The following is a 12771-nucleotide window of genomic DNA, read 5'->3' as shown; positions in this document are numbered from 1 at the left end:
CGTCCTCAGAACCGGAATCCTGTCGGGGGCGACCTCGGCAGGTAGGTTTCGCATCGCCTGTGCCGTTGAAGACGGTAGGCGTGAGTAGTGCTGGCTTTAGCCCGCTACCCTATCGTCCCCTCCAAAGGGGTAATTCTTGCCGCCGGTGCCGGCTGCTTGGTAAACAAGCGCCGGTGAACGGCGGCAGAATTAAGTATGACTCTCTCAAGGTATATGTATATACGAGTATGTATATATATATATATATATATATATATATATATATATATATATATATATATATATATATATATATATATATATATATATATATATATATATATATATATATATATATATATATATATATATATATATATATATATATATATATATATATATATATATATATATATATATATATATATATATATATATATATATATATATATATATATATATATATATATATATATATATATATATATATATATATATATATATATATATATATATATATATATATATATCGTTCACTTCTACATATAGGGTGCTTTGCATGTATGTTGGCGCTTTTGTACCTAACAATAAAAAATACACTCCAAATTCACTTTTTTGGTAATGTTGTCCGGTTTCTCCATGTAGACTGCTATTCATGCCTTTTAGCGTTTTGGTACCGAAGAAACTCAAAACATTAATAATACACGTTTTTCGTCTTTTCGATTCCATATAAGGGTAATTTGCCCGTATTTTTGCGTTTTTCTACGTAACCAGATCAAAAACACTTAAAACTTTTTTTTTTTGTAATGTTATTCTCTTTCTCCATAAAGGGTGTTTTACATGCGTTTTAGTGCATTTTTTGCGTAATAAGCTCAAAACACTCAAAAAACTCGTTTTTCGTGATGTCTTTTATTCACATGTAGGTTAATTCTCATGATTTTTTTGCGTTTTGGTGCCTACTACGTTCAAAAACACTAAAAGACACCTATCTTGTAATGTCATTTCATTTCCCCATATATGGGGCTTTGCAAGCTTTTCGGTGTTTTGATACCTATTAATATTAAAAAAAAAAAGACTCAAAATACACGTTTTGGATAATATTCATATGTTTCTCTATGTAGAGTACTATTCATGAGTTTTATGTTTTTGCTTCTTAACTAGGTGAAAAACTCTCATAATATACGTTTCTTGTAATATCTTTTAGTTTTCCATATAAAGGACTTTGTGTGGATTTTGGCGTTTTTCTACGTAACAAACAAAAAAACACTCAAAATACTCTTTTTTGGGATTGTTATTATGTTTTTTTTCCATGCAGTGTGTTTTGCATGCCTTTAAGCGTTTTTTGTACGCAAAAGTTTAAAAACACTCAAAAGACTCGTTTTTCGTAATGTGGTTTTGTATAATTTTATTTAGTGAATTACATGCTTTTATTTTTTTTAGAGTTTTGGTGCCTAACGCGCTGAAAAAGAGTAAATATTGACAGGAAACTTTTTCTGGTGATGTCATTTCTTTTCCTTGCATAAATTTTGGCGTTTTGGTACCTAAAATATGAAAAACATTCATAATACACGTTTGTGGTAATTTCCTTCCTCCTCCATATAGAGTGCTATTCATGCCTTTAAACATTTGAATTTGAAAAACACTCATAAAAATTTTCTCTTGTAATGTCTTTTCATTTCACCATATAGTGTGCTTTTCATGCATTGTAACTTTTCACTACGTAACAAGCTCAAAATATTTTTTTTTCCTCATTTAGAGTTTTTTTTACAATAATTGTTATCATAAACACTCAAAAATACTTTTGTGTATATCTCTTTTCTTTACCTAATATTGGATGCTTTGCTTGCATTTTTTTCGTTTTGTTACCTAGCAAAGTGATATACATTTAAAATGCACATTTTCAGTAATGTTATGCAGTTTCTCTATATAGAGTGCTATTTATGCATCTTATCGTTTTGGTAACTGAGAAGCTCAAAAACACTATTATCATATGTTTCTCATAAAGTCTTTTCGTTTTCCCATATATAGTATTTTTTGTGCATTCTTATATATATATATATATATATATATATATATATATATATATATATATATATATATATATATATATATATATATATATATATATATATATATATATATATATATATATATATATACTTCAGTAAACTCATAATGCTTTTTTTTTTTTAATGCTATTGTGTTTCTCCATGAAAGATGTTTTACATGCGTTTTAGTGTTTTGGTAGGTAAGTTGCTTAAAAACACTCAAAAGACCCTTTTTTTCTTTTCCCATATAGGGTGTTTTGCATGCTTTTTAGCGTTTTGGTGCCTAACACGCTCATAAACACTCAAAAGACATGTTACTAGAAATATTTATTTTCAGTGTAGGGTGCTTTAAATGTATTTTGGCGTTATTGCAACTAACAATGTGAAACATATTCAAAACACACGTTCTTAAGCACTCAAAATACTCCTTTTCTGAAAATCTATTTTCCTTTCCCATTATGGGGTGCTTTTCATGGCGTTTTGGTACCTAACAAAGTGAAATACATTCAAAATTCACGTTTTTGGTAATGTTTTGTTTGGTACCTAAGCAAAAAATTCTCACATAATACACGTTCCTCGTAATGTTCTTTTTTTTTTCCCATATGAGATATTTTCCATACATTTTTTGCGTTTTTGTACGTAACAAACTGAAATACACTCAAACTTTTTTTTTATAATGTTATCTTATTTTTTTCCATAAAGGGTATTTTGCAAGCGTTTTATTGTTTTGGTACTATTGCTGTTCAAAAACATTCAAAGAAACGTTTTCCTTAATGTTTTTTATTTTCCCATATAGGTCGATTTCCATGTTTTTTAATGTTTTGGTGCTTAGCATGCTCTTAAACACTGAAAATACATGTTTCTGGAAATTTCCTTTCCTTTCTACATATAGTGTGCTTTGGAAGCATTTTTCCGTTTGGTACGTCAGAATGTGAAATACTCTCAAAATACACATTTTTGTAATGTTGCTCGGTTTTTCGACATAAAGTGCTAATCATTTTTCGTTTTCATACCTAAAAAGTTTAAAAATACATATAATTCACGTTTCTCGTCATGTCATTTCATTGCATGCATATTGGTATTTTTCTACGTAAAAAAATCAAAACACTCAAAATTCTTGTTTTTGGCACTGTTTCTTTACTTTTTTTTTTTTTTGCATAAAGTGTTTTGCATGCGTTTTATCGTTTTGATACGTAAGAAGTTGTCTTTTTTGTAATGTTTTGTTTTCCTATACAAGCTAAATTTCATTTTTTATTTACTTTTTTTTTCTTTTTTTTGTGTCTCACGCTCTCAAAAACAATGAAGAAAAACGTTTCTGGTAATGTCGTTTTGTTTCCCCATATAGAAGGCCTTACCAGCATTTTGCACTTTGGTATCTAACTATGTGAAAACTACTAAAAACACACATTTTTCGTTATGTTGTTCTGTTTCTCCATGTGGTGTGTTATTCATGCGTTAAAGCGTTTTGGCACCTAAGAAACTCAAGAACACTCATAATATACGTTTCTCGTTATGACTTTTCTTCATATTGTGTATGTTCTATGTATTTTGGCGTTTTCTTTAAGTAAAAAGATAAAAGATATTCAAAATACTTGTTTTTTTGCAGTGTCATTCCTTTTCTGTATAAAGAGCGTTTTGCAGGCGTTTTTGTGTTTTTGGTATGCAAGTAGCTAAAGAACACTCAAAAAGACACGTTTTTGGTAATCTTTTCTTTTCCCATATAGAATGCTTCCCATGATTTGTTTGCATTTTCATGCCTATCATGCTTTGCATGCTGATTGGCGTTATGGCTACTAAAGGTGTGAAAAAAAAACAACAAACATTTAAAAAATTTTTTTTTTTTTTTCCGTATAGAGTGCTATTCATATGTTTTAGTGTATTAGTGTGTAAGAAGCTCAAGAACACTCACAATATACGTTTCTTCCAATGTCTTTTTGTTTCCAATATAGGATACTTTCCATGCATTTTTGCATGCTCAATTTTTTTTTAGAATACTTCTTTTTTGTAATGTTGTTCTGTTACTCTATATACAGTGGTATTAACGCGTTTTCGCATTTTGGTTCTCGTAATGTCTTTTTGTTTTACTACATAGAGTACTTAACACTATAAATCCATCGCATGTTTTCCATTTTAGCATTTTTGTACGTAAGTAGTTCAAAAATAATAAAAAAACACGTTTATTGTAATGTTTTCTTTTCTCATATACGGTGCTTTCCATGCTTTTTAGCATTGTCTTACCTAACAGGCTCAGAGTCACTTAAAAAAAATATGATTCCGGAAATTTTTTTCTCTCTCTCTCCTATAGATGGGTATACAATGTTCTATAAAGATAGAGAAAACAAGAGAGGAGGAGGTGTCGCGTTATACGTTAGGGACACATTACAGTGCTGTATGAACAATAGAATTAAAACAGATAACAAAGCAGAGTCGATATGGGTAGATATTAAGGAAGGATCGCAGTCAGTAGTACTAGGGGTAGTTTACAGACCACCGACCAGTACAGAGGAAATTAACACCTCACTGTGGCAGGAATTAAATAGAGCAGGCAGGTACAGTCAGGTATGTGTGGTAGGAGATTTTAATTTTAGGAATATCGACTGGAGTCTGATTGTGGGTAACAAGGAAGCAGAGGAATTCCTTAAGGTAATTCAGGATAATTTTTTAAAACAGGTAGTCGTAGAACCCACAAGGGGGAATAATATTCTAGATTTAATTCTTACTAACAGGGAGGAAGCAGTCACGCAGGTAGAGGTTGGAGGACAGCTAGGTAACAGTGACCATAGGGAAATTAGGTACAATCTAGAATGGGAAGAAACTGTTAGAAATAAAAACACTAGTAAAATACCTGACTTTAGGAGAGCAGATTTTGAAGAATTAAAAAGGTACCTCCAAGGAGTGGACTGGCAAAGGATGCAGGGTGAGGTCAGGTCAGGGACGGAGTTCAGAGAGATAAGGCAGGATGAGGGAGGTGAGGTGAGGCTCCAGAAGGAAGGAGGAAAGAGGAAGGGGGGAGATAGGTGTGAGTATGTTGGAATGTCAGGTCATGCTGAAATGAGAGAGGTAAGGTCGAGGCGAGTTGATGAGGGAGGGGAGAGGATGGTAGGGAACGAGATGAGGGGTTTAGGTGAAGTAAATGTAGATGAATTGTATAAATATTTCGTAGATAAAGTTCATACAGGTCAATTAGCAAATATCCCATATAAAACAATAAGATCACAAAAAAATGACCCTAAATGGATGACTGCTAGGTTAAAGCATTATATAGGGCGTAAGAGAAGTATATATAAGAGATTAAGGGCAGGTGAGGAAGTTTTAAGGACACAGTATAATGAATTAGTTAGAACAGTCAGGAAGTTAACGAGGAAAGCTAAGGACAATTATGAATTAAAGGTAGCCAGCCAGGCGAAGACGGACCCCAAGGGATTTTATCAGGTATACAGGACGAAAAATAAGGATACTGTAGGTCCATTAAAGGCAGCAGATGGGGAGCTGGTTAGTTCTGGGGAGGAGATTAGTAAACTTCTGAATGATTATTTTTTAACTGTTTTCACTCAGGAAAACATGCAGGATATGCCAGATAGTGAACAGGTGTTTAGAGCAGATGAGTATGAGAAGCTGACGGATATTTCCATAACTAGGGAGATAGTGGAGCAGGAGATAGATAGGCTAAAAAAATTCAAGTCACCAGGACCTGATGAAATATATCCCAGAGTACTGAAGGAATGTAAAAAGATTATTAGTGAGCCGTTAGTTTCTGTCTTTAGGAAATCACTGGAGTCGGGTGAGGTACCAGACATGTGGAGGCAGGCTAATGTAGTACCCATCTTTAAGAAAGGGGATAAAACTTTAGCGTCTAATTATAGACCTGTCAGCTTAACTTCAGTTGTAGGTAATAATAGTCAATAATAGCCAGGAACATTAGGGAACATTTAGACAAACATAACTTGATAAATCAGTCACAGCATGGTTTCACGAAGGGGAAGTCTTGCCTGACAAACTTGTTAAGTTTTTACAGTAAGGTGTACGAGGCAGTAGATAATGGTGATAGTTATGATATCTTATATCTGGACTTTAGTAAAGCATTCGACAAGGTGCCCCATCAAAGGCTCCTGAGAAAGGTTAGGGTGCACGGGATAGATGGGAAGGTGTTAGGTTGGATAGGGTCATGGCTTGGTAACAGGCGACAGAGAGTGCTAATAAACGGCTCGAAATCCGAGTGGGGTCATGTCATTAGTGGGGTGCCACAGGGATCAGTATTAGGGCCATTATTATTTCTAATATATATCAATGACTTGGATAGTGGAATTAGTAGCGATGTTAGTAAATTTGCGGATGACACAAAGATAGGTAGATTAATTAGGTCAGAAGCGGATGCCATCGCCTTGCAGACAGACTTAGATAGAATGAATGAATGGACGGATAGATGGCAAATGCAATTTAATATCAATAAATGCAAAGTGCTTAGCGTAGGTAAAGGAAACCCACACAATAGGTACACATTAAACACCCAAACTCTGGTAGGTACAGGGTACGAGAAAGATTTAGGAGTTATAGTTAGCTCTGAACTCCGTCTAGGGAAACAATGCATAGAAGCCAGAAACAAGGCAAATAGGGTACTAGGATTCATTTTTAGGAGTGTTAAAAGTAGAAGGCCGGAAGTAATATTAAAGTTATACGTGGCGCTGGTCAGACCTCATCTAGACTATGCTGTGCAGTTCTGGTCCCCACATTACAGGAAAGATATAGGTCTATTAGAATCAGTACAGAGGAGAATGACTAAAAGGATACAAGGGATGAGGAGTATTCCTTACGAAGCGAGGTTGAAGCGGTTAAATTTACATTCTCTAGAGAGACGTAGGTTAAGAGGGGATCTGATAGAAGTCTTTATGTGGTATAAGGGTTATAACAAGGGAGATGTAAGCAAAATTCTTAGGATCAGCAACCAGGGTAGAACAAGAAATAACGGGTTCAAGCTTGAAAAATTTAGTTTTAGGAAGGAGATAGGAAAAAATTGGTTCTCAAATAGAGTGGTAGATGAGTGGAACGGACTCAGTAATCATGTAGTTAGTGCTAGGACACTAGAGAGCTTTAAGAGAAGATTAGACAAGTTTATGGATGGGGATAACAGATGGAAATAGGTAGGAGTGTTTCATACAGGGACTGCCACGTGTAAGCCTGGTCGCTTCTTGCAGCTTCCCTTATTTCTTATGTTCTTATGTTCATGTAATGCTTTCCATGCATTTTGTCTTTTCGTTACCTAACAATGTGAAATACACTTAAAATACATGTTTTTTGTAATGTTCTCTTTGTCAATAAACAGCAATATTCATGCCTTTTTTGCGTTTTAGTACTTAAAGATTCTCAAAAAAAAATTTCATAATGTCCTTTCGGCTCCCTATATAGGGTAGTTTACATGCATTTTGGTTTTTCTGTATGTAACAAGTTCAATAACACTCAAAATATTTGTTTTTTGGTTATGTTGTGGTACGTAAGCTAAAAAAAAAAACACTCAAAACAAACGTTTTGTTGATATTGTTTTTATTCTCATATACGATGCGTTTTATGCTTTTCAGCGTTCGCTGTCTAGTATGCAAAAAATAAATAAATAAATAAATAAACAAATAAATAAATAAATGAAAATAAAAATATACATTTCTTATAATGCCATCTCGTTTCCACATGCATTTTGGCGTTTTCATATCTAACAATGTTAAAGACTGTCAAAATGCACATTTTTGGTAATGATCTATAATTTCTCCACACAGAATGCTGTTAACGTGTTTTTGCATTTTAGTGTCTAAGAAGTTCGAAAACAATAATAATACACTTATCTCGTTATGTGCTTACGTTTCTCCATATAAGCTATTTTGCATTCATTTTTGCGTTTTTGTAAATTACAAGCTAGAAAACACGCATAATACATTTATTTCTTAATATCATTCTTATTCTTCTTAAAGGGAGTTTTGCATGCGTTTTAGTGTTTTGGTACCTCAGAAGCTCAAAACCTCTCATAATACACCTCCCTCTTAATGTACTTTTCTTTCCATATATAATGTACTTTGTATGCATTTTCGGCGTTTTTATACGTAACAAGCTCAGTAGCAGTGAAAATACTTGTTTTGATAATGTTTTCTTTTTCTTTATCCATAAAATGTGTTTTTATGAGTTTTTAGCGTTTTGGTACGTAAGAAAATCAATAACACTCAAAATGCACGGTTTTCATGTTATTATTATATTTTTTTTTCTTTCATTCCTATATACGATGATTTCCATGTTTTTTTTAGCGTTTTGGTGCCTAATACTCCAAAAAAAAAAGCTTTCCCCCTTAATAAAAAGTTTTTTTATGCGTTTTGGAATATTGGTACCTAAAATATATATAAAAAAAAACACTCAAAATATACACGTTTTTCGTAATGTTGTTCTGTTTCTCGATATTTAATGCTATTTATGCGTTTAAGCGTTATGGTACCTTAGAAGCTCAGAAATTTTCATAATACGCGTTTCTCCTAATGTCTTTTATATCCCGATATGGAGTACTTAGCATGCATTTGGGTGTTTTTTACGTAACAAGCTCAAAAAAAAAAAAAATTTCGTAATTGTATTTTGTTTCTCCATAAAGAGCTCTTTTTTGTGCGTTTTAGCCTTTTGGTACGTGTGTAACTCAAGAACAATGATAAAGACATTTCTTGCAAAGAAACACTCAAAATACGTTTCTTTTTTTCTTTTTTTTTAAATATCTTCTATTTTCCCAATATATGCTGCTTTACATGCATTTCGTCAGTTTGGTACCTAACAATTAAAGAAAAAAGCAGAATATACACGTTTATGGTAATTTCCGTTTCTCTATACAGAGTGCTATTAAAGCGTGTTTTGAGTTTTGTTACTACAAAGCTGAAAAAACACTTACAATAAACGTTTTTTGTAATGCTTTTTCGTTATTCCATACTTTGCTTGCATTTTGGCGTATTCCTACATAGCAATGTGAATAACTCAAAAGCTGAAAAACACTTACAATAAACGTTTTTTGTAATATCTTTTCGTTATACCATAATTTGCATGCATTTTGGCGTTTTTCTATGTAGCAATGTGAATAGCACTCAAAACAAATGTTTTTGGTACTGATACATTGTTTGAGCGCTCTTCACGCGTTTTAGCGTTTTGTTAACTAAGGAGATAATATAGACTTTTGGTAATATGGTTTTGTTCCATTATATAGGGTACTTTGCCTGCATTTTGCTGCTTTTGTTCCTAACAAGCTCAAAAATACTCATAGTACACGTTACTCTATGTTATTTTGTGTCTCTAAAATGGGTGTTTTGTTTGCGTTCTATGGTTTTGGTACGTAAGATACTAAAAAACACAAAAAAAAAAATATTTTTGTTAATGTATTGTATTCCAATATATGGTGCTTTCTATGCATTTTAGGCTTTTGGTGCCTAAAACGCTCAAACAACAAAAGACACGTTTCTGGTAATGGCATTCCGTTTCCTCATATAGAGAGATTTTGGTGTTTCGGTAGCCAGATATGTGAAAAAGTCTCAAAATACACATTTTTAGTAATGTCGTTTTCTTTCTCTTTGTTTATAAAAGGTGTTTTAAAAGCGTTTTAACGTTTTGATAATAAAGAAACTTAAGACACTAAATACATGTTTTTTGCTAATGTTGCTTTGTAAATCCATATAGGGTGATATCCATGCTTTATAGCGTTTTGGTGCCCAAAACGATGAAATCAGTGAAAAGGCATGTTTCTGGTAATGTCATTCTGTTTCCCTATAGAAAGAACTTCTTTTTTATGCATTTTGGGTTTTTGGTGCCTTACAATGACAAAATCACTCGATACACACGTTTTTGATAATGTTCTGTGTGCTATTTACGCGTTTTAGCGTTTTTGTTACATAAGTTCACGTTTCTGGTAATTAAGTTTTGTTTCACCATATAGGGTATTTTGCATGCAGTTTGCCGTTTTTATTTCTAACAAGCTCAAAATTACTCAAAATATATATTTTTGCTAATTTTATTCAGTTTTTCCATAATGTGTGTTTTGCCTGCGTTTTATCGGTTTCATACTTAAGAAGCTCAAAAACACCAAAAACACGAGTTTTTTGGTATTGTTGTTTACATATAGAGTGCTATTCATGGGTTTTTTGAGTTTTGATACCTAAGAGGCTCAAAAAGTAAATTACCCGTTTCTGGAAGTATCATTTTATTTCACATGATTTTTAGCATTTTGGTACCTAACACGATCAAAAGCATTTAAAACACACATTTCTAGTAATATTGCGTTTCCCCCTATGGAGTGATTTTCTTACATTTTTGCATTTTTGTACGTAACAATGTGAAAATACTGAAAATACACGTTTTGGGTAATGTTCTTATGTTTCTCCATATAGACTGCTATTCACACAATTTTCCGTTTCGTTAGCTAAGCAGCTCAAAAACACTTATTACACACGTCTTTCAGAAAAATCCCTTTGTTTTCCCATATAGAGAGGTTTGCATGCATTTAGGAGTTTTAGTATCAAACGAGCTCAAACAATACTCGTTTTTGGTAACTTTTTTTTTTTTCAAATCACATGCTTTGCATGCATTTTTGTGTTATGAACATAAGGCGAAAACACTAAAAGACTCACGTTTTTGGTAATGTTGTTAGGTTTCTCTATATCAAGTGTTTTTTTACGTGTTTTATTGTTCTGGTACCTAAGAAGCTCAGGAATTCTCATTATACACGTTTTTGGTGATATCCTTTCGTTTCCCAATAGTGAGTAATTTACATACGCTTTGGCGTTTTTGTACGTAAGAAGCTCAAAAACAATAAAAAATCAGGTTTTGGTAATATTATTCTGTTTCTTCGTAAAGATTGTTTTGTATGCGTTTCACCGTTTTTGTGTGAAAGAGGCTTATAAACACTCAGAATAAATGTTTTTATTTATGTTGTTTTATATTCACGTGCTTTTCATGTTTTTTTTTTTTTTTTGTTTCATTTTGTTGCCTAACACACTCAAAAACACTCTAAAGACACTTTTGACACTGATAATGTCATTTCCTTTCCCATATAGAGTGCTTTGCATGCATTTGGCGTTTTAGTAACAAACAATGTGAAAAAAACACTCAAAATACACTGTTTTAGTGATATTCTATTCCTGCATATAGTCTATTTTTGCATGGGTCTTTTTTAATGTTTCCTTTATTCATATAGGGTGCTTTCCTTACTTTTTAGGATTTTGGTGTCTAACACGCTTATAACAACACAATAGATGCGTTTATATATATATATATATATATATATATATATATATATATATATATATATATATATATATATATATATATATATATATATATATATATATATATATATATATATATATATATATATATATATATCCTTTTTTTTCCATATAGGGATCTTTCCATCCAATTTTGCGTTATGGCACCTTACAAGGTTAAATACATTCAAAATACACGCTTTTTGGTAATGTTCTTTTTCTCTATAAAAAAAGTTTTATTAATGCGTTTTTAGCTTTTTCGTACCTCAACAACATTCATAATAGGTACACGTTTCTAGTAATGTCTTTTCAGGTCTCCATATAAGGTTCTTTGGATGCATTTTGGCGCTTTTGTAAGTAACAATCTAAAAAAAAAAAATCGAATTAGTTGTTTTTTAGTAATGTTGTATTGCTTCTCCGTATAGTTTCTTATTATTGTGTGTTTTATCGTTTTGGTACTTAAGTATCTCAAAAACACTCATACTATATCTTTCTTTTAGTGACTTTTCGTTTCCGAATACTTTCCATGCATTATAGTATTTTTCTCCGTAACAAGGTAAAAAAAAAAAGAGTGTTTCGACTGCTTTTTAGCGATTTGGTATGTAAATTGCTTACAACACTGAAAAAAGACGTTTTTGATAATGCTGTTTGGTTTTCCCATATAGGTTACTTCAAATTCTTTTCAGCGTTTTGGTGCCTAACACTTTCATAAACACTCAACAGACACGTTTATTGAAATGTCGTTTCGATAAACTGTTCTTACTTAACAATATGAAATACACTCAAAATAAATATTTTTGGTTAAGATACTCTGTTTCTCCATATAAAGAGTTGTTCATGCGTTTTATTGTTTTGGTACTTAAGAAACTCAAAAACACTAATACTACACATTTATCGTAATATCCTTTCGTTTCCCCATATAGGTTATTTATCATGCATTTTGGCTTTTTTGTACATAACAAGCTCAAAAACTCTCAAAATACTTGTTTTTTGGTAACATGACTCTGCTTCTCCATAAAGGGTGTTTTTCATAAATTTTTGCGATTTAGTACGTAGGTAGCTCAAAAAACCTCAAAGGACACTTTCTTGGTATTGTTGTTCTGTTTTTCTATACAATATTGCTCTCCATGTTTTTTTTAGCGTTCTAACATGCACAAATACATTTAAAAGATTTTATTTATTATTTATTTATTTTTTTTATGTTTTGTTTTCCTATTTAGGAGAGTGCGTACATTTTGGCGTTTTGGTACCTAACGATGTAAAAATAATTAAGAATACACGTATTTGGTAATGTTGTTCTTTTTCTCCATATATAAAGTTGTGCTCAGAGAGAGAAAACAATTGATTTTCATAGGAGACCAAAAGCAAATAGGTATATCTAAGCAATATAGGAAAAAAAAAAAATACACGTCTCGCAGCGGGTGAAATTCATGCGAGTTAACGTTTCGGTACATAAGAAGCTCAAAAGCACCTATAAT

The sequence above is a fragment of the Scylla paramamosain genome, chromosome 38, assembly GCF_035594125.1.
Source record: "Scylla paramamosain isolate STU-SP2022 chromosome 38, ASM3559412v1, whole genome shotgun sequence".
NCBI lineage: Eukaryota > Metazoa > Arthropoda > Malacostraca > Decapoda > Portunidae > Scylla > Scylla paramamosain.
This window is presented reverse-complemented; position numbering follows the sequence as displayed.